The sequence below is a fragment of the Palaemon carinicauda genome, chromosome 29 (genome assembly GCF_036898095.1).
Source record: "Palaemon carinicauda isolate YSFRI2023 chromosome 29, ASM3689809v2, whole genome shotgun sequence".
NCBI lineage: Eukaryota > Metazoa > Arthropoda > Malacostraca > Decapoda > Palaemonidae > Palaemon > Palaemon carinicauda.
This window is the reverse complement of record NC_090753.1, coordinates 51,621,067-51,643,031: the sequence shown is the minus strand read 5'-3', so window position 1 is coordinate 51,643,031 and position 21,965 is coordinate 51,621,067. Positions and strand designations below refer to the sequence as shown.

The 21,965-nt window shown below is 44.6% G+C and overlaps 1 protein-coding gene across 2 annotated transcripts in view; it reads right to left on the bottom strand.

The window, feature by feature from the left end:
• Nucleotides 1–21,965, bottom strand: part of LOC137622188 (zinc finger imprinted 3-like) — a 223,888-nt gene that overhangs the window by 10,488 nt on the left and 191,435 nt on the right. For both annotated transcript variants that reach the window (XM_068352629.1, XM_068352628.1), the window contains exon 2: nt 16,715–16,827. The gene's annotated coding sequence lies outside the window, so the exon portion shown is untranslated. The remainder of the gene's footprint in view (nt 1–16,714; nt 16,828–21,965) is intronic.

The following is a 21,965-nucleotide window of genomic DNA, read 5'->3' as shown; positions in this document are numbered from 1 at the left end:
GAGCTTGGAAGAGGTCTATGGTCGACATTCCTTCTCCCAGGGGTTGGGGAGCTTGGAAGAGGTCTATGGTTAGAACGTTCGACATTCTTTCTCCCAGGGGTTGGGGAGCTTGGAAGAGGTCTATGGTTAGAAGAACGACAGGTCCTAGCAGACACACCATCTATTTGAGGGGTGGTGGTGGTGCTTAGGCCGAAACAAAGAGCCAAAAACTGGACAACTTCCTCCTATACACGCACCTTCAGGTATTGCTTGAAGTTCGGATGGATGAGGATGTGGAAGTAAGCATCCTGGAGGTCTAAAGAGATCATCCCGTTGTCCTTTCTTACTGCTGCTAGGACTGATTTCGATGTCTCCATGGAGAACTTTGTCTTCTGAACGAAGGCGTTGAGAGCACTTACATCCAGGACCGGTCAATAGCTTCCTTCTCCAATAAAAGAGACATTTGATGTTGTATAGCCTGTCTCTTTGGCTCCTCTCTGTATCTGGCAGAGAAGTCTAATGGAGTTACTATTAAAGGAGGTTTCACTAGTAAAAAGATTTCACATCCCTCCTTTAGTAATAGTACGGACCAAAGGTCTGCTCCTCTCCTCTCCCAGGCTTGCCAGAAGTTGTATAGTCTGGCTCCTACTGTTGTCAGTGCAGTTTAGAGAGAAAAGTATGCAGAACCTTTCTTGCTGATTTAGACACCAAATCCTGTGTGATCTTTAGGGCTAAAGCGGAAGAGACCTCTTTGACCAACTCTTGAGGAAGAAGAGACTTCTGAATGGGTGTAACCCCAATGGACAGAAAAGAACACATTTGGGCTCTTTTCTTCAAGACCACCTCTGATAAAAGGGCTGCTAACTCATTGGAACCGTCCTTTAAGGCTTTATCCATGCCTGACATAATGAGGCTGAGAATATCAATGTCCACATCCTTCAAGGCAGAAACCTTCTTCCCCAAGGCTCCCAGAGTCCAGTCAAGGAAGTTGAATACTTTGAAAGCTCTGAAGACGCCTTTGAGAGGATGATCAAGCTCTGACGTTGACCAGAGTATTTGGTCCTTCTCAAGGCCATCCGACGCGGAGCGTCTACTAGACTCGAAAAGTCTCCTTGGGCAGAGGTAGGAACTCCCAAGCTGAGAACTTCTCCCGTCTCGTACCAAACACTAGATCTGGAGGCCAATCTAGCCGAGGGAAAAAGGAAAAACAGTATTACCCTGGTTATTCTTGGATTGCATCCAGTCTCCCATCATCCTCAAAGCTCTTTTAGATGATCGAGACAGCCCCATCTTGTAAACAGAGACTCCTTCGACACCTTCCCTAGCGTAAACTCTGAAGGCGGAGAACGAGGAGCAGCAGGCACAAAATAATTCGGAAACTCTTCAGAAAAAACTCTCATGAGTTTCTTTAGGTCAACCGAAGGATGAAGGATCTTAGGATCTTCTCCTACAAGAATTCCTCTAAAAGATAAATAGGGGAAAGGAGATCGTCGATCCCTTTCTCCTACAAGTCTCTAACTGAGGTAGAGACGTCTTGTTTCCTAGGAGTCAACTCCTTAAGGTCCTGAATTCTGGCCTCAATGGGTCCAAGATCATTACTTACTTTTACTTACTTTTAGGGGTTTATTTCTCGCCCTCCATCAGAAACTAAGAGTTTGTTCAGGTGGGCCTTGGTGTGTGAAAATAATTTCTTTCCAGTTAATATTTTTCTCCGTATCTTTTTTATAGCGCCTGGCATAACGATGTTCCACTGCTAGACGCTCACGATCATTACGATCGGAACTAAGACGTTCGCGATCTTTACGTTCGGCTCGACTGGTGTAATAATGATGTCCGAGTCTTGATGCTCGACGTCACATCTAACTGCTTGATATTCGGCGTTACGTCTAACTGCTTGATGCTCGGCGTCATGCTTGACACTCGACGTCAAGTCCAACTGCTGGACGCTTGACGCCATGGAACTGCTTGACGCTTGGCGTCACGTCTAACTGCTTGACACTTGACGTCAAGTCCAACTGCTGGACGCTAGACGCCATGCAACTGCTTGACGCTCGGCACCACGTGACTCTCGGAACAATGATGTTCGCGATTTAGACGCTCGGAACTATGCTTGACATTCGGCGCCACGTCCAACTGCTTGATGCTCGGCGTCATGCTTGACACTCGACGTCAAGTCCAACTGCTGGACGCTTGACGCCATGCAACTGCTTGACGCTCGGCGTCACGTCTAACTGCTTGACACTCGACGTCAAGTCCAACTGCTGGACGCTTGACGCCATGGAACTGCTTGACGCTCGGCGTGATATCTAACTGTTTGACACTCGACGTCAAGTCCAACTGCTGGACGTTTGAAGCCATGCAACTGTTTGACGCTCGGCGCCACGTGACTCTCAGAACAATGACGCTCGCGATTCAGACGCTCGGAACTATGACGTTCGCGTCTAGAACGTTCGCTCATCCAACAAGAGAGACAAAGAAGTTGCACTCAGTTTCAAGCATCGTGTCAAACTCTTACAGCAGCATTAGTAGCTTGCCTTCCAATGGTCTGACGCTCGGCGTTACGTGTCATGACTTCCAACTACTCGACGCTTGGCGTGATGTAGTCCATTCCTTAACGCTCGGCATCCTTCTTGACGCTAGCGTTAAGGTGTTAAGAATCTAAACGCTCGGCGTCATGACGAGCAACTCTCTTCCTGTCTAACAGGAAGGGAAATACGTAAGACGCCAGCCCTGTCTGTGAGCCGAGTCAACCGACGGCAAAGATAACACTTTTTACCTCGCCTTTCCCACGGCGAGGGCGAACGTTCTGGGAAGCGTTAACAGGAACGCTCGAGGGGACGTCTGCTCCGACGGTAACGCCTCTCGTTTCCTTTTGCCGATCGATATTCCTTCTCCCAGGGGTTGGGGAGCTTGGAAGAGGTCTAAGGCTAGGATAACGACAGGGTCGAGCAGATGCACCCTCCACTGACTGATTAAATTCACTGCACTAATTTAGCACTGAAAATTGCACTTTTTATACTCTTTCACATAAAACCATAATTAGACCTGCCTGCTGCGAGAGATAATACTCTTCCACCAAGGGCTTGAATGAGAATGCAATAGGCTATCTGATTAATATTAGAATTCCCAATATCGGAAAAAATAAATAAATAAATAACGATACAAAGTAATTTGTAAGACTGTATCGATTGTGATGAGAACTACATAGCGTAAACTTAACTGTACGCTAGTTTTATTAAATCTCTGAAAATAGACCGATGATTATCTAAAGAAAGTATACGAATAGGACAAATATTTTCATAAAATAATATATTCCTTTTATCTTATAAAAACTTAAATACTTTTGGTTTGTAAGTTAGTATTCACTTATCATTCTTTGCATAGAAAAAGAAAAGAATTTGCAAGTCATACTACGTAGTCTACGTCATATGATTGTGATGTCATGGTGTTGGTGGAGTGTTTCCCTTCCGCCATCATGTTTTTAAGAGTAGGTTCGTTATTTTTACAGTAGGTGGAAAAAAACTCCTTTCAAGTTACGAACATAGCGATTATATTCCAACCACTAACTCTCAGTCAAAATAAAACCAAACGAGCGAAAGCCAACAGTAAATTGTACATCACCAAGATACTGCAATCATACAGGTTACAGCGAGTGAAAAATACAACGATGTTGCCGGCGTGAGCGGCAGGGAAGATCTGAGGAATCATGGAATGGTTCCAGGAACCTCACTAGAGGGCGCAAAGGTGGTACACCTGGCTACCCAATCTGCAATTGCTGCGAGTTTTGAAATTTCTGCCAGACGTCAGGGACGTATAGCTATATATATACTTTAACTACCGGGTAAGTCAGATGCTTAAAAATTATAATATACTAAGCAGTGACTGGGTTGTTTCAGAATTAATTTCATGACTGTTTACTTACTTTTGTCAACCAGCATGGCTAGTGACGTTTTCGTCAGCTGTAAATGGATACATAAATGATTTCAATAGAGATTAGGCAAGTCCTTGAAGCACCACTATTATAAGTCATGATTCTCATTTAAAGGAGACTGGATAAGTAAGATGACAAAGGAGTTCATAAACCCTATAGTTGCCATGGAGTAATTTTACATGGCTAAATTTTTAATGTAAAAATAAAAAGTGCGCAGTACCTTGTGCTTGCGATTCTCTTGCATATTTAAGAACATTATTTTTCGTTCACATCAAAAAGTCAAATGACTTTTTCTTCTGATAAATCCTCTGTATAGTCACATTCTCTCATAAATTATACAGTTACAGAAAATGGATATCCTTTTTTTTATCTGTATAGGTGGCAATAAGTTTTAGTCATACATTTGGTTATATATCTTTACAACAAACAAGAACTTCTTTTGCATTGTACTACACAACGGATTTTGAGCGAAGAGAAAAATCTATTTTTGGGTGAGATAGCCATGTCGTCCTGATGGAAGGTTCCTATAAGTAGCTTCCAAGGGATATTTGAACTACAGTGATATTCCCAGAGAATTTACCTTTAGGTCTCCAGAATTCTAACTCCTGGCGCGAATATCCTCAAAATTTCTCTTAAGGATATCGCATAAATCATGGGACGTATATCTTGATACGACACATAGCAATCGTCACCCCGAAGAGCGTTATCGCTTCGAGGGGGAAAGTGGCAAAATTTTGAAGGGGAGCCGGTATCAAGGTTACCCTTCCCCGTTACTACTTGAGTATCCAGATGGCGCTGTACGTCGCCGCCATATTTCCTTCCTATAAGTGTAGCGCTACTGCTCGGTGGTTTTCCGTGTCTCTTTCGTATACGCTATACCTCTCGGATTTATCATGCAATCTCCAGCCTCTTCTGCCTCTGGAAAGTTGAGTATTCGATCTTTATATTGTATAAATTTTAGCTCTTGCCTCACAGTGAAATTAAGTTAATTTTAGTGAAAGAGCTTTGCCTTAACCGGAGGCGTCATGGATGCTGTCGTTCATTACGCATGAGTTATTTAGTTAGCCTGAACGACTTTCCCAGTTTTAATAGCATGAATATCTTGGAGCTATTCAGTTTTGCTAGGAATTAATTATATTATCTCGATTGTATTCTTAATAGTTTCGGCGATTTAGGTAACCGAACCTGCTTGTGATAGGCTTCCTAGCCTATGCGCTTCAGTGTACTTTCATGCATGATATACTGTAATAAACTTTCCTAGTGTAATAACAATTAAATGAAGCTATTTAGGCAATTTATACGTGTAAGATACATTGATTGCATATATATATTCCCCTTCTGAGATCGTATACGAGAGTTTCGGCGATTAAGGTAGTCGATTCTCACCTGCCGCTAGGCTACTAGCCTAGTGGCTTTAGTATACTTTCATACATGTTCCCCGATTACCCTCGTGTGTCGTTTTATCAATTCAGGCGGAGATAGATGTCTCGTAGAATTATTATATAAACCGATACTCATCTCCTATGGAGATTTAAGGGTAATCCCTCCTTCCCTCTGAGCGTAGCCTAGGCTACAACCCTATTCGGCTAGGGTGTTCTGTCTCTTCTCTTGGCTGGCAGATGCCAGGCTTTGAGTTTCGGTCAGAACCTCAGAGTATATGGTCTTGTGCCGGTGGCCGGCCGGCAGGGTGAATAGTCATTCCCCTACCAGACTAGGCTGCGGCATAGGAGGCTAGACCTCCCTAGGCCGCACCTGAAGTGGTTGTATGATGCCGCCACCTTCTCCCTGCGGTCTAGTAGACTAGTCCTGTGCTCGCAGACCCTAGGCTGAAGAATAGACATTCTTCTGCCGCCTAGGATGGCGCCGGCACCGGAACTCTATTTCTCCCTTGTTGAGAGGAGGCGGCAAGTGTGCCGTAGGCCCTTAACTGTATTGGCAGACCCTAGGCTGGAGAATAGATATTCTCCAGCCGCCTAGGATGGCGCTGATACTGAAACAGAGTTTCTTAAGGGTGTGGTAGGATCGGCAGCCCTGCCGGCCCCTTCCACACCTCATACAGGACCCTTTTCCCTCCCCCCTCTGTCCTTTAGTGATGGCCTAGCCATCGCAATCCTTTGGCCGTCGTCCTACAATCTCCCCGATTGCCGGCAGGTTGTGGGGCCAGCCGTGGCTCCTACATGCAGTGGCTTAGTCGCTCAGCATTCCCTTATGGACGCAAGGCTCCGGGAAAGCGGTGCCGGCTGGGGCGGCTGCCGGTGGGAGACCCCTTTACTGTAGAGTGTTCTTCAGTCCTCTCTTGGACTGCCATCCACTTACCATCAGCCGGCAGAGACCGGCAATGATTTGTGTTTGGGTGGAAGTCTGAAGGATACATTCTCCTCTTCCATTTGAACCCTCATTCTGGAGGAAGGCAGTAAGACTGAGTACTTACACCCTATTACTGTTAATATACATTTAATAAGGTACCCTTCATTCCTTGCTTTCTCTCTCTCTATCGGCTAGTGCCACCGGGTACTAACCTAGCCGGCGGGTGCCGGCCACTATCCCAGCTGGCAGACGCTGGCCAGGTTGACGCTGCCGGCCACTATCCCAGCTGGCAAGATGCTGGCGAGATTGGTACGCCGACCTTGCCGGCTGGACTGTGCCGCCATGTGCTAGCCTAGCCGGCATGTTACAATATATGCTTATACAGTAGCCAGTATATTTGCAGTATAGATCATACTGCAGACAGAAAACTATAGTATATATTATACAGTAGTTATTTTCCAACATACCCCTGTGTATCCATGCAGTCTATTGTTGAGACCAATTATATATCGAAAGAAAAGATTTCTTTCCACATACTGATAGATGATCAGTTACCTTTTACCCTCATTATTAAAACCTTTGGGAAAAACCAGTGTTAAGTTACACTTATCTATCCTTACAGGTTAGAAATTTTCCATTGGGTTTCCTGAATAGGAAAACTCTAGGTTTTAATTTTGGGGGAGGTCGCAGCAATTGGCTGGATGGGAAACACAAGTATGTCTTTTTCCTAATTCTTTTCTAGCTTATCTATCCTAAGCTATATACAATAAATATGCAAAAATATTAATAATAATATCTATATAGTTTATCAGGTGAGATGAACTACCGCATACTCATTAAGTTTTCCTCTCTTTACAGGAGGACCATCCCAAAGTGTCTTTTGCAACGTGAGGAGCAAGGACTTCTGTGGCCATGTAGAGTGCAGAGCTCACTCTCTTTGCTCCATCACCAAGGGTTCTCTTAAGTACTGGGATCCCCAGGACTGCAACGTGTGCAAGGCCTTGGTTACCGAGGCTTTTGATGACCCCAAGACAGCGAAGTCAAGGGACGCAACACGGAGTAAACTGCGTAGATGGGTTCGTGGCTTTCAGAAAAATGCCACGGGGCCTTACCTTCTGAATGAACGGATGCGTGCCTCTCTATTCCCTATGGCGTCTGTGGATGCTGTTATACCCCAGCCTCATCCTCCTCTCTATTCCCTATGGCGTCTGTGGATGCTGTTATACCCCCGCCTCATCCTGAGATCCCTTGCGTCCAGATATCCGTAGATACAGATGTCTCCGACGCGATGAAGGACATCCATCTAGACGAGAGGATGTCGGAAGTGTCCGGGGACACCGAAAAGGACCTTCTAGCGGGAGGTCTAGAAGAGGAGTCTACCCTGGCTCCCGAGACTGAAGAGGACGACGTCGAATCGGAGTCTGTTTCGTCGGTTCCGGCACCAGAACCTGTACCCTCTACATCTTCTGCTCCTCCATCGGATGACATGGGAAAAGCTTTGGCTAGTCTCATGACTATGATGGAAAGTCTTCGTAAGCAGAACGAAGAAAGGGACGCTGATTTGAGGAGAAGGATGGACCATCTCGCAACGTCCCGTGGGTCTCAGAGGAGACTCAATGTCAAAGATCTTCCTTCTTGTTCCGAGGTGAACCCTTGGAGGCATGCAGAGTACATGCCAATTACTAACGGGAAGGTCTTCATCTCAGAAAAGCTGGGGGCTGTTCTCATAGAGGATGTTGACTTTTGGCCCAGCTTTAAGTCTAACCCAGACTGCTTCGTCCGCCTGAAGGTCACAGTGCTTGACCATGAAAAAGCTCAGGCTCTAATGGCAAGTAGCCTGAAAGAAAGGGGCTTCACTAATTCGAAAGTGCCAGCCCTTAGCAAGACACATCCCTCTTTTCTTGCTCCTGCTAAACTTGCCTTTCCCTTTACGGATAAAGGGTTTAAGGGAGCTATGAAGGCGGTGGACGCAGGCAAGCCTTGCCCTACACTCGAGGAGTGTAGACCCTTGTCCCTAGCTCTGCCTACGGACGGGAACGACTGGAAGGAAATCCACCTTACCTTCTCAGTCGGGAAGCTGGAGGCGGATATTGCTGGACGTCAGTTCAGTGAAAACCTCCCTAAGTTGTCTGAGTTTCTCTTGCTAAAGGAGCAAGAGACAAAGGAGAGACTTGCCACATCGCTGTCCCTCCAGATTACCTTGGAGGCAATGGCAAGTGACAACAGAGCCCCAGATATGTACATGGTCGTCGCCAAATCACATTTGGCTACACTGGTCAAGGACCTATATGGCTTTGTGAAAACCAGACGGGCATGTAGGGAGTTCGTGTTCGCTTTGGCTGCGGTGAAACACGAACCCAGGAAGTTGATAACCTCCAATATCTGGGGAAAAGACCTCTTCCTGAGTGAAGTGGTCAAGGAAGTATTTGACAAGGCCGACACAGAGAATAGGAATCTTCTCCAAAAGTGGGGCATGTCGGCAAAGAGGAAGTCTTCCCAACCAAAGAGGAAGACGAAGAGACCTAGGTTGCCCTCTCGCCCTGTCAGACAACAGCAACAGCAACAACTTCTCGCAGTTCCCATGACTACGGTGCCCCCAGATGGTGGCACAACCCCTGCCAACTTATCAAATGGTGCCTCAGCAGCTGGTTGCCCAGTCACCAGCTTTTCAACCTGCGTATGAGAGGCAGACCACTACCTTTCGTCCTAAAGGTAGAGGGTCGAAAAGGGGCTCCTCTAGATAACCTCCAGGAGGAAGAGGGGGTAAGGGAGGACGCGGTCAAGGAGGGAAGACCTCAGGTCAGTCGAAGCAATGAGATGCTTCCGGTAGGAGGAAGACTCCAACATTTTCAGGATCGCTGGACCTTCGATCCTTGGGCCCACAGCCTAATAAAGAATGGACTAGGATGGAGCTGGAGGACAGCTCCACCATCTATTCCTCAATTCTTCCAACACTCCAGCCCCATCCTGGAAGAATACACCCGAGAACTTTTGAGCAAAAGGGTGATAAGGAGGGCAAAGTCCATCAATTTCCAAGGAAGGCTGTTTTGTGTTCCCAAGATGGACTCAGACAAACTCAAAGTCATTCTGAACTTGTCACCACTCAACAAGTTCACAGAAAACAACAAGTTCAGGATGTTAACCCTTTAACACATAAGGACCCTGCTGCCAAAAAGGGTGTACACAGTCTCGATAGACATGGCAGATGCCTATTAGCATATTCCAATCAATCGCCCACTCTCCTCCTACCTAGGATTCAGGCTACAGAAGAAGAAATACGTCTCCAGAGCCATGCCCTTCGGACTAAACATAGCTCCAAGGATATTTACAAAGCTTGCAGACTCAGCCGTTCAACAACTACACCTAGAAGGTGTCCAGATGGTAGCCTACCTGGACGACTGGCTGGTGTGGGCAGCATCTGAAACGGAGTGCATGCAAACATCCAGGAAAGTGATCCAATTCCTGGAACATCTGGGATTCAAGATCAACGTCAAGAAGTCTCGCTTCTCTCCAGCTCAGGAGTTTCAATGGCTGGGAATTCATTAGAACTTAAAGTCACACCGTCTCTCCATTCCCCCAGGGAAGAGGAGGGAAATAGCGGGATCTGTCAAGAGACTACTGAAATCTGACAGGATATCAAGATGCCAACAGGAGAGAGTACTGGGTTCTCTTCAGTTTGCATCAGTGACAGACCCGGTGCTAAGAGCACAACTGAAAGATGCATCAGGAGTCTGGAGAAGATACGCATCAAACGCTCAAAGAGATCCAAGAAGATCGATACCGACTCAACTGCGATCACTTCTCAAGCCATGGTCGAAGGCCAAGAACCTGAAAAGGTCTGTGCCCTTGCACCCATCTCTACCTTCAGTCATCATCCATACGGACGCATCAAAGGAAGGTTGGGGAGGTCACTCTCACCAACAGAAAGCCCAAGGGACTTGGTCTTCCCTATTCAAGACCTTCCATATCAACGTTTTGGAAGCCATGGCAGTCTGTCTCACACTGAAGAAATTGTCTCCTCGACATTCAGTCCATATAAGACTGATCTTAGACAGCGAGATGATAGTGAGATGTTTGAATCGTCAAGGATCGAGATCACCCCAAATCAACCAAGTGATGTTGACCATCCTCCGCTTAGCGGAAAAGAAGAGATGGCATTTATCAGCAGTTCACCTTCAAGGGTTCCGCAACATGACGGCGGACGCTCTATCCAGGCTCACGCCGATAGTAAGAATGGTCCCTAGACACAGGATCATTCTCCTTCATCTTACGTCAAGTCCCAGAACTGCAAATCGACCTCTTCGCGACGAGCGACAAGAAACTACCTCGTTACGTGGCCCCATACGAGGACCCTCTAGCGGAAGCGGTGGACGCCATGTCCCTCGACTGGAGCAAATGGAACAGGAATTACCTGTTCCCTCCAACCAACCTCAAAATGAAGGTCCTCAACAAGCTGAGATCCTTTCAGGGAATGACAACTCTAGTGGCTCCCAAGTGGCCGAAGAGCAATTGGTTCCCTCTGGTATTAGAATTGAAGCTGAGGCTGGTCCCTCTGCCGGACCCAGTACTGACTCAACAAGTACAGAAGTCGACTGTCTTTGCTTCATCACAGAAAACCCAAAACCTTCATCTCATGACTTTCTCTCCTTAGCAGTAAAGAAAAGGTTTGGGATCTCGAGAGACAGTATAGACTTCTTAGAAGAATATAAGTCTAAGTCCACTAGAGGACAATATGAGTCATCTTGGAGGAAGTGGGTTGCTTTCGTCAAGGTAAAAGGACCAAAAGAAATCTCAACAGACTTCTGTTTATCCTTCTTTACTCACTTTCATAAACAAGGTTTAGCAGCCAACACGATAACGACGTGTACATCAGCCTTGACTAGACCTCTGCTATACGCCTTCCAAAATAGACTTGTCAAACGAAATCTTTAGCAAGATCCCTAAGGCCTGCGCTAGGCTTAGGCCTGCAGCCCCTCCGAAGCCCATTTCATGGTCCTTGGATAAGGTCCTACACTTTGCTTCAACAGTGAACAATGAGGATTGCTCTCTGAAGGACTTAACCCAGAAAGTTATATTCTTGTTTGCTCTAGCCTCGGGGGCCAGAGTTAGTGAAATAGTGGCCCTTTCCAGAGATGAGGGCCATATTTAGTTAACAGAAGTGGGAGAACTGAATCTCTTTCCTGACCCAACATTTCTCGCCAAGAACGAGCTACCTACCAAACGGTGGAGTCCCTGGAGAATCTGCCCTCTGAAGGAAGATCTTTCGCTGTGTCCAGTAGTGTCTAAAGGTCTATCTTCGTAGAACTTCAGACTTCAGGGTAGGACAGACCTTGGGGTCAAATCTATCCCTAAGACAACTAAGGGCGAAGATCACCCTATTTCATTCGCAGAGCGGATCCTGACAGTACACCCGCAGGTCATGATCCAAGAAAAATTGCTTCGTCATTAAACTTCTTCCAATACATGGATTTTGAGCGGCTTCACTCATACACTGGATGGAAGTCATCCAGGGTGTTCTCTAAACACTAAGCGAAGCAAGGACAAGAGTTGAAACGATTTGTGGTGGCGGCAGGTAGTGTCCAAAAACCTGTTGTCTAGTGCTGCGAGGAACAGTGAATTGATTGGGACTGTCAAATTTAGGGTGAAGGTGTTGACACCTCACAGTGCAATACCTTAAGATAAGTGTCACCAAGGTGGCACTATGGACTGTTCTAGCTATTAAAGGTGAAAGAAACATAGAGATAACACTGGTGCCATGTGTTCTTACACAGTGTGAAGAGACAATCGCAGAAATGCATATTAGAAAATTTTAATAAATTTTCAGTTTTGTGGCTCTAACAATATTATCCCTTTCAGGTGAAATTAACATTTCTGGTACTGATTGCTATGTATGTTTCTTATTGAACTTATCAACATTATGTTAACATTATGTTATGAATGTTGATTTGCTGGTTATTTATTACCATTAAATACTTGATATGTATTTGCGTCTTATTTCGCCCCAAAAATTCATCTCAATAAAGATATGCTGGAGTATTATTCTACCTTAATAATCTGCATATGTAGATATGAATGAAATATAATTAATACATTTGTTCTGGTACGAGTACAAACTTTATCTGGCTATGCATGTAGCGAGACCTGCATGCTTTTGATGCTATGTTTGTTCATATGGTATACGCAGACCTCAAGACTCTTCCCTAAGTCTAGTATGACTCTTCCCTGCAGGGGGCAGGAAGCACTAACATGGTTTATGATTAGAAGTAATGACGTATAACGGTAACGTCATATGTCTCTATGGTCTGGATTATCAAGGAATCATCGTCCTGAGGTTAAGGCTCTAGATAATGCTCTGGTAACCTTCCATCAGGACATGGCCTGAGCCCAAAAAACGGATTTTGAGCGAAGCGAAAAATCTATTTTTGGGTGAGATAGCCATGTCGTCCCAATGGGCCCGCCCTACTTTTCATAGAAAAGGCCTTTGGCAGGATCCCTCCCGAAACTACTATATCTGTAGCACCTTGCTCAATGCTACACGGAATAAAACATGGCGGCGACGTACAGCGCCATCTGGATACTCAAGTCCTAACGGGGAAGGGTAACCTTGATACTGGCTCCCCTTCAAAATTTTGCCACTTTCCCCCTCGAAGCGAAAACGCTATTCGGGGTGAAGATTGCTATGTGTCGTATCAAGATATACATCCCATGATTTATGCGATATCCTTAGGAGAAATTTTTTAAGGATATTCGCGCCAGGAGTTAGAATTCTGGAGACCTAAAGGTAAATTCTCTGGGAATATCACTGTAGTCAAATATACCCTAGGAAGTTACTTATAGGAACCTTCCATCAGGACGACATGGCTATCTCACCCAAAAATAGATTTTTCGCGTTTTGTAACAAGCCTGAGTGCTGACAAGTGGTATTAGACATACTGAACTGGAAAATTCTCCAAACAAAGATGTACCTCAGTAACTGTCTTGACTCTAGATAAATGGTGATGTCTGTGAAATTTATACTGAATACAGTGGTACCTCAGATTTTGAACCTAATTCATTCCGTGCCTGAACAGAGAATGAATTTTTCCCTATAAGAATGAATGGAAATACTGTAGCATTAACTGGTTCTCCACCCAAGGATGTTTCTATTATGAGTCATTTTTTGAAACTGGTAGACGAGAATGATCATGATGGGAGGTTAATGAGTTGTTGTTTGCGGATGATACTGTAATGGTTGCAGACGAGGAAGAGAAGCTTGGCCAATTAGAGACAGAATTTGGAAGGGTATGTGAGAGAAGGAAGTTGAGAGTTAATGTGGGTAAGGGTAAGGTTATGAGATGTTCAAGAAGGGAAGGTGGTGCGAGGTTAAATGTCATGTTGAATGGAGAGTTACTTGAGGAGGTGGATCAGTTTAAGCACTTGGGGTCAGTTGTTGCAGCAAATGGTGGAGTGGAAGCAGATGTACGTCAAAGTGAATGAAGGATGCAAAGTGTTGGGGCAGTGAAGGGAGTGGTAAAGAATAGAGGGTTGGGCATGAATGTAAAGCGAGTTCTGTATGAGAAAGTGATTGTACCAACTGTGATGTATGGATCTGAGTTGTGGGGAATGAAAGTGACGGAGAGACAGAAATTGAACGTGTTTGAGATGAAGTGTCTAAGGAGTATGGCTGGGGTATCTCGAGTAGATAGGGTTAGGAACGAAGTAGTGAGGGTGAGAACGAGTGTAAGAAATGAGTTAGCAGCTAGAGTGGATATGAATGTGTTGAGGTGGTTTGGCCATGTTGAGAGAATGGAAAATGGCTGTCTGCTAAAGAAGGTAATGAAAGCAAGAGTTGATGGGAGAAGTACAAGAGGAAGGCCAAGGTTTGGGTGGATGGATGGAGTGAAGAAAGCTCTTGGTGATAGGAGGATAGATGTGAGAGGCAAGAGAGTGTGCTAGAAAAAGGAACGAATGGCGAGCAATTGTGATGCAGTTCCACTAGGCTCTGCTGCTTCCTCCGGTCGCCTTGGATGACCGCGGAGGTAGCAGTAGTAGGAGATTCAGCGTTATGAAGCTTCATATGTGGTGGATAACGGGGGAGGGTGGGCTGTGGCACCCTAGCAGTACCAGCCGAACTCGGTTGAGTCGCTTGTCAGGTTGGGAGGAACGTAGAGAGGAAAGGTCCCCTTTTTTTCATTTGTTTGATGTCGGCTACTCCCAAAAATTGGGGGAAGTGCCTTAGTATATGTATGTACAACAGGAATGGTAGAGGTGGGGCATACACCCCACCCTCCTCTGGCATACGATCCTGTAACTTGACTGACCACAAAGGTACCAATTAGAGGGGGATTATTGTCACTCCCTCCTGAAAGTGGATAGCAATCATTTTAAGTCCCAAGGATATTTTTAAAAAATGCCTTCTCATGAAATTCTCTCATCCGTCTTATTCTCCAGGATGAAATGTGTGATGGAGACAAAGAAGGAGGGAGATAAGGTTAGTAGATGAGGAAGCGAGAGAGAAAATTTCCTCTTCTTCCTGTTGCCAACTTTTCTCCATCGTTAGCACAAAGGAGTTATGGCCTGGTGGACCAATAATGACTGCCCTCTTTTAGAGGAGTTCACTACAAGAGCTTCCACTGTTGGAACAAAACCAACTGCATGGGGACTTTGTCATAAGGGGAACACTGGGAACACTCCTGACACTGCACTACACAGTGATAGCCTTCTAGGGAAGACTGTTAACACCTGGTGTCGCTGTCAAATGAATAATTTTACCTTCAGATCACACACATAATGGCAACACTTAAGTCTCAATCGGGTAACTTCTTCCTAAGGCAGAATAACTACCACAATGTAAGAAGAGTTACACTGTAAGTCCATAGTTTTCCTGATTGGAATAGCTAGAACCACACTCCCAAGGGGGATGGCTGCTTACATTCACCTCCTCACAAAGCTACACAACACAAGGGGCTACATAGGTTTTTATCTAGAAAGGAACAAACCAAATCCACCACATGCTTATTCGGTGCATTCTTTGTTTACAAATGAAAGCACTCATAAAAAAAATGAAAAACAGCACTTATTACAAAAGATCGTAAAAAAATATGCAACAGTCGTGAGTGCAACACAACGGCATATCCATATGCGGTCCGGTCAAACATAAACGTGGCTTTTCTGTGAGAGGCAGGTGGGCCCCTCTCACGCCACCTGTCATTACCAACAACAATACCATGTTAATGATTTAATGGTTATCCCAGAGCTGCTGAAGTTTATAATTTTCATTGGAACAAAACTTTCGCAACATACACAACAAACTAACAACGTAAGCTCCAGAGATTAATATCCAGACCAGTGATAAAGAATTTAATAAGCCATAAGTTTTTATCCTTAAATTAAACCAAGTGTCAGAAGCTGAAGACAACACAGAATATTCAAAATGACATAGAATAAGTGTTCAAGTTTTCCAAAAAATCTAAAAAAAACTTTCTATCTAAATATGCCAATATTTTGTGTAATTGGATAAGAATCAGACTGAATGTGCTTCTTAAAAGGAAATTTGTAATAAAAAAAAATCAAAGAATTCTAAATCAGTTGTTTATAGTTAGAGGCATTGTCAATAATAGATCTCGAATTTGAGGAGCTTCTGTTCTTGACCCATGAACTATCATATATACATGAGTTTTATTGAGGTTTAACTTCCTCCCCCATAATTTGCATCAAGCACTTATTTTGAATTTATTCATCAAGGGACTCAACAACCCACAGGTTTATAATCAGAAGATGGAACTGATGCAAAGAGAGTAGCATCATCTGCATATGCAACAGGTTGTTTTCTATGAGTATCTAGTATGCAAATTAATGTGCCAAGGACACTACCCTGACAAACATCAGATATTACCTTCCTATAGTCTCTATGGTGCTTATAAACAGCTAATTTCTAAAAACTCAATAATGATGCTATAAAAACAACCACCTACTCTCATCTGTTTAAGTTTGAAAATAAGGGGCTCATAATTAACATGAACAAAGGCAGCACTGAAATCAAGGCCAATCATACATTCTTTCTGACAGCAATCAAGGGATTTCTGTACAGTACTAGAAATTGTAAGATGGGCAGGACATACTGCATGGCCTTAGCAAAAGCCAAACAGCAAACTAGGGAACAGATGATGTTACCAAAAAATATTATAAAGCTATTGGTAATATGGGGGCTCTTAGTAACACACAAGTTGATATAAACACACACTGTAATACCATATTATACCAATGTTGGGGTAGTTAGATGATGCTAGTATGGCTATAAAGCTCAAAATTGGCATTCAACCTAATCCAACCAACCTCTTCACTTGAGAAAACCAGAGTTAAACCATAAAAGAAAATTGTCAGTGTCTAACCACACCTGTTAGCTAGTCATAAAATTAACTTTTAAAAGCTAATCTATCGGTCACATAAGCTGTGTACTCAGAAGCTTGTAGCAATTAATAATGAATGAAATTCCTTAAAATAACACCTAATACTTACTTCATATTCATATACGATCATTAATCAAGATGAGAAACAAAACTGATCCTTCCTTGAGCAGTCTATCGTTAATCTTGAACAGCATCGTCAGCTCTTCTTGCTTAAATTGGCTTCTGTGGGCATAGATTTTGAAGTTATTGAAAATGCATAATTATAAACGACACATCCATTTTCTGCATCTGACTAATCAAAAAACCCTACAATTATTTTCATCAGTATAATATATCTGAAAAATCTTGTTTTATAAGTACAAACCATTCATTCTATAGATGCATACTTTATTGCTTTTGTGCAATATACATCCGAGAGATGTAATCTTTCTTAAAAGAAGAAAAACCAGGTGTTTTCCTAGTTTGGTATTCCATCACAAACATAGAAACATCATCTTTAGCCTTTTGCAAGTAGAAACTAAGGTTGTTCTAAAGTTTCAAATGATGGCAAGAAGAAAATCTCAGTAAAATATGTACAGTATATATCAAACAAACATTTATAAAATTTCATATTTTAATGGCAATTTGTGTTTTCCTTAACTATACAAAACTGTGTCCTTTAATAGAAATATAATTTTAGCAAATCTGGAACTTGGCTAAGCTGTATCAAATTAAGGAGTTCCAGAATGTTGGTGCCTTCCATTGCCCAATTTGCCTCGTAAAATGTTATTTTCATTAGTAAAATAAATTTTTGAATATACTTACCCGATAATCATGTAGCTGTCAACTCCGTTGCCCGACAGAATTCTACGGGAGGGATACGCCAGCTATCACTATACTAGAAGGGGGTGTACTCACAAGCGCCACCTGTGGCCAGGTACTACAGTACTTGTTGTTGACGCCACCTCACTTTTTCCTCGGTCCACTGGTTCTCTATGGGGAGGAAGGGTGGGTCAATTAAATCATGATTATCGGGTAAGTATATTCAAAAATTTATTTTACTAATGAAAATAACATTTTTCAATATTAAACTTACCCGATAATCATGTAGCTGATTCACACCCAGGGGGGTGGGTGAAAAACCAGTGTACAAGACTAAAGGATAGCTAAGTATCCCGTATTTCATATAATCAGTTATCCACAATAACAATGAAATAATAAGTACCTGGTAAGGAAGTCGACTTGAACCGTTACTCTGCCTTTAATAAGATCGTCTTCCTTACTGAGCGCAGCGTTCCTCTTGGAAGGCTGAATCAACTCAAAGGTGCTAAAGTATACAGGGCTGCAACCCATACTAAAGGACCTCATCACAACCTTTAACCTCGGCGCTTCTCAAGAAAGAATTGACCACCCGCCAAATCAACAAGGATGTGGAAGGCTTCTTAGCCAACCGTACAACCCATAAAAAGTATTCAAGAGAAAGGTTAAAAGGTTATGGGATTATGGGAATGTAGTGGCTGAGCCCTCGCCTACTACTGCATTCGTTGCTACGAATGGTCCCAGGGTGTAGCAGTACTCGTAAAGAGACTGGACATCTTTGAGATAGAATGATGCGAACACTGACTTGCTTCTCCAATAGGTTGCATCCATAACACTCTGCAGAGAATGGCTCTGTTTGAAGGCCACTTCATGTGTCCTTACCTTCAGCAAAGCAAGGTCTTCTTCCTTCAGATGAGAATGTGTTTCTCTAATCAGAAGCCTGAATAGTAAGAAACTGAGTTCTTAGAACTTGGAAAAGAAGGTTTCTTGATAGCACACTATAAGGCTTCTGATTGTCCTTGTAAAGGTTAAGACCTTTTTAGATAGTACCTAAGAGCTCAACTGGGCAAAGTACTCTCTTCAGTTCATTCTCCACCAAGTTGGACAGGCTTGGGATCTCGAACGACTTAGGCCAAGGACGTGAAGGAAGCTCGTTTAGCAAAAACCGAGCTGTAAGGAACATGTAGCCGTTTCAGATGTGAAAACAATGATCCTGCTGAAGGCGTGGATCTCACTTACTCTTTTAGCTGTTGTCAAGCACACGAGGAAAAGAGTTTTTAATGTGAGGTCCTAAAAAGAGGCTGATTGGAGAGGTTCAAATCTTGATGACATAAGGAACCTTAGGACCACGTCTAGATTCCAGCCTGGAGTGGAGAACCGACGTTCCTTTGAGGTCTCAAAAGACCTAGGGAGGTCCTGTAGATCTTTGTTGGTGGAAAGATCCAAGCCTCTGTGGCGGAAAACCGCTGCCAACATACTTCTGTAACCCTTGATCGTAGGAGCTGAAAGGGATCTTACTTTCCTTAGATATAACAGGAAGTCAGCAATCTGGGTTACAGTGGTACTGGTTGAGGAAACTGCATTGGTCTTGTACCAGCTACGGAAGACTTCCCCTTGAGACTGATAGATTCTGAGAGTGGATGTTCTCCTTGCTTTGGCAATCGCTCTGGCTGCCTCCTTCGAAAAGCCCCTAGCTCTTGAGAGTCTTTCGAAAGTCTGAAGGCAGTCAGACGAAGAGCGTGGAGGATTGGGTGTACCTTCTTTACGTGAGGTAGACTTAGAAGGTTCACTCCTAGAGGAAGAGTCCTGGGAATGTCGACCAGCCATTGCAGTACCTCTAAGAACCATTCTCTCGCGGGCCAGAGCGGAGCCAACCAACGTCAGCCGTGTCCCTTTGCGAGAGGAGAACTTCTGAAGTACCCTGTTGACAATCTTGAACGGCGGGAATGCATACAGGTCGAGATGGAACCAATCCAGCAGAAAAGCATCCACGTGAACTGCTGCTGGGTCTGGAATCGGAGAACAATACAACAGGAGTCTCTAGGTTATCGAGGTAGCGAACAGATCTATGGTTGGCTGACCCCACAGGGCCCAAAGTCTGCTGCAAACATTCTTGAGAAGGGTCCACTCTGTGGGGATGACCTGACCCTTCCGGCTGAGGTGATCTGCCATGACATTCATACCGCCCTGAATGAACCTCGTTACCAGTTAGCTTTCGATCTTTAGACCAGATGAGGAGGTCCCTTGCGATCTAGAACAACTTCCACGAAAGAGTCCCTCCCTGCTTGAAGATGTAAGCCAGGGCTGTGGTGTTGTCAGAGTCCACCTCCACCACTTTGTTAAGCTGGAGGGACTTGAAGTTTATCAAGGCCAGAATAACCGCCAACAACTCCTTGCAATTGATGTGAAGTGTCCTTTGCTCCTGATTCCATGTTCCCGAGCATTCTTGTCCGTCCAAAGTCGCACCCCAGCCCGTGTCTGATGCGTCCGAGAGGAGACGGCGGTCGTGTTTCTGAACAGCCAAAGGTAGACTTCCTTGAGAAGAAAGCTGTTCTTACACCACGCGAGAGAAGACCTCCTCTCTTCGGAAACAGGAACTGAGACCGTCTCTAGTGTCATGTCCTTTATCCAGTGAGCAGCTAGATGATACTGAAGGGGGGGGAGGTGGAGTCTCCCTAACACGATGAACAGGGCCAGCGATGAAAGTGTCCCTGTTAGACTCATCCACTACCTGACTGAGCATCGGTTCCTTCTCAGCATGCTCTGGATGCATTCTAGGGCTTGGAAGATCCTTGGGGCCGACGGAAAAGCCCGAAAAGCTCGACTCTGAAGATCCATACCCAAGGAGACAATGGTCTGGGATGGGACGAGCTGAGACTCCTCAAAATTGACCAGGAGGCCCAGTTCCTTGGTCAGATCCATAGTCCATTTGAAAATCTCCAGACAGCGACGACTTGTGGGAGCTCTTAAAAGCCAGTCGTCTGACGGAGCCGGACACAAGATCATGGTACTGCTGCACAGTCTGTGAACTGTCAACCATGGGCAAGCGAGGAAGTACAGTGACAACCCGAATCTGTCTAGACTGTCTGGGTCGTACAGACAACTCCTTATCGGGTTGCTGAGGTTGCCGCACTGCGTCACAACAAGTCACTTCTGCTGGTTGTTGAACGTCTTCCCCGTGACACATTGACTCCGTAAACAAAAAATCCTCTAACAAGGACTAAGCTTGGACTGCATGTCTTGCAACACAGCTCAAGGTCTATGGGAGCAGGTGTGGTAACAGACGGGATTAGCGACTGAAGTGGAACCATTACCTTCCCTGGAAGCATGTTATGCTTAAATAAAAGTCCATAGGAGGCTACGCAGCTAAAGGCTCCCTCCAAATGACAGAGTCCTCAAGGGAATATCAGAAGGAGGGAGAAAAGCACTTTCTCATCTACAGGGACCATATCCGAGAAAAGCTAAGTTCTCTCAGTGAGGGTTTCACTGGTGCAAAAGCAGCAGACTAGAAGGCAACGTTATGAAACTGCTTGACAGTCTAGTGAGTTGGCAACAACCAAAGATGTGTGACTGAGAAGCATGCGGTAAGGTATGCAGAGCATGTTGTATGCAGAGTATGCTGTATGCAGAGCATGCTGTATGTAGAGCATGTTGTATGCAGAGCATGCTGAATGCAGAGCATGCTGTATGCAGAGCATGTTGTATGCAGAGCATGCTGAATGCAGAGCATGCTGTATGCAGAGCATGTTGTATGCAGAGCATGCTGTATGCAGAGCATGCTGTATGTAGAGCATGTTGTATGCAGAGCATGCTGAATGCAGAGCATGCTGTATGCAGAGCATGTTGTATGCAGAGCATGCTGTATGCAGAGCATGCTGTATGTAGAGCATGCTGTAAGGTAAGCAGAGCGTGTGCATGGCGTTTAACATTTCTCAGAAATTCCATGACCAGTGCTAGAGTGCTTTATGCATGCTTGCATGGGGTTTTAATATCAACATAATATTTACCTTACATTCATAACTCATGATTCATATTTTTGCCATATTTTGCGATATTGTTAAAAATATATTGCAAGGAATACAAATATATTTTTATAAGTAATACAAATAACCTCCATTATCATAATGTTTGAAAATGGAGGTAAGGTATGCTGAACAGCAGAGTCAGAACGAGCTGGAACAACAATAGTTGTGGTTTCCTCTTCAAGACTCTGTTGAGGGAACACCTGAGGCTCAGTCTGCAAAGGCTGATCAAAAGAAGTAGCAGAAGGTAGGCGCATGGGTGGAGGAGGCTGACTCCTGGCATGAGTGGCTGAACTCAAGGGTTGCGCTTGCTGAGTGGTTGGCGGATGCGCAGTAGCAAGTTCCTGAGGAACGAGTTGAGGTTCCTGCGGTGTGAGCTGAGAGCGAAAAGGTAGTGGCTGCGCAGAACGCAGTAAAAGTCTCGCAAGTTGAGGCTCCTGAGGCGCAAGGCTAAGGTGTTGAGGTGCTTGCCTTGAGGAGGGTTGAGCTCGCTGCAGCGAGAGCTGAGGAGACTGACTCATGGATGGGAGAGGTTGTTGT